This window comes from Arachis hypogaea, chromosome 7 (genome assembly GCF_003086295.3).
Source record: "Arachis hypogaea cultivar Tifrunner chromosome 7, arahy.Tifrunner.gnm2.J5K5, whole genome shotgun sequence".
NCBI lineage: Eukaryota > Viridiplantae > Streptophyta > Magnoliopsida > Fabales > Fabaceae > Arachis > Arachis hypogaea.
The window spans coordinates 76,832,450-76,833,453 of NC_092042.1; the positions used below are offsets into that span (position 1 = coordinate 76,832,450).

The window sequence follows — 1,004 nt, forward strand, 5'->3', positions numbered from 1 at the left end:
CTGGGAGGAGTTTCAATGACTTTCTTACTCAGCTGGCCCTCTTGTGCCTTCAGATTTCTAATGGAGGACCTTGTTTTACTCATGAAACTTAAAGTGGCTTTTGACAGATCAGAGACTAAGTTTGCTAAATTAGAGGGGCTCTGTTCAGAATTTTCTGTCTGTTGCTGAGAAGATGATGGAAAAGGCTTGTTATTACTGAGCCTATTTCTTCCACCATTGTTAAAGCCTTGTTGAGGCTTTTGTTGATCCTTCCATGAGAAATTTGGATGATTTCTCCATGATGAGTTATAGGTGTTTCCATAAGGTTCACCCATGTAATTAACCTCTGCCATAGCAGGGTTCTCAGGATCATAAGCTTCTTCAGAAGCTGCCTCTTTAGTACTGTTGGATGCATTTTGCCATCCATTCAGACTTTGAGAGATCATGTTGACTTGCTGAGTCAATACTTTGTTCTGAGCCAATATGGCATTCAGAGTATCAATTTCAAGAACTCCCTTCCTCTGAGGCGTCCCACTATTCACGGAATTCCTCTCAGAAGTGTACATGAATTGGTTATTTGCAACCATGTCAATAAGTTCTTGAGCCTCTTCAGGCGTTTTCTTTAGGTGAATAGATCCACCTGCAGAATGGTCCAATGACATCTTGGAAAATTCAGATAGACCATAATAGAATATATCTAATATGGTCCATTCTGAAAACATGTCAGAAGGACACTTTTTGGTCATCTGCTTGTATCTTTCCCAAGCTTCATAGAGGGATTCACCATCTTTTTGCTTGAAGGTCTGAACATCCACTCTAAGCTTGCTCAGCTTTTGAGGAGGAAAGAATTTATCCAAGAAGGCCGTGACCAGCTTATCCCAGGAGTCCAGGCTATCTTTAGGTTGTGAGTCCAACCATGTTCTAGCTCTGTCTCTTACAGCAAAAGGGAAAAGCATGAGCCTGTAGACTTCAGGATCTACTCCATTTGTCTTAGCAGTCTCACAAATCTGCAAGAACTCAGTTAA

The 1,004-nt window shown here is 41.2% G+C and overlaps 1 non-coding gene across 1 annotated transcript; it reads left to right on the top strand.

The window, feature by feature from the left end:
• Positions 1-699: 699 nt before the first annotated feature.
• On the top strand, positions 700-803 carry LOC112704244 (small nucleolar RNA R71). The gene has a single exon (XR_003154879.1). It is a non-coding gene; the product is annotated as a small nucleolar RNA R71 (small nucleolar RNA).
• Positions 804-1,004: the final 201 nt, after the last annotated feature.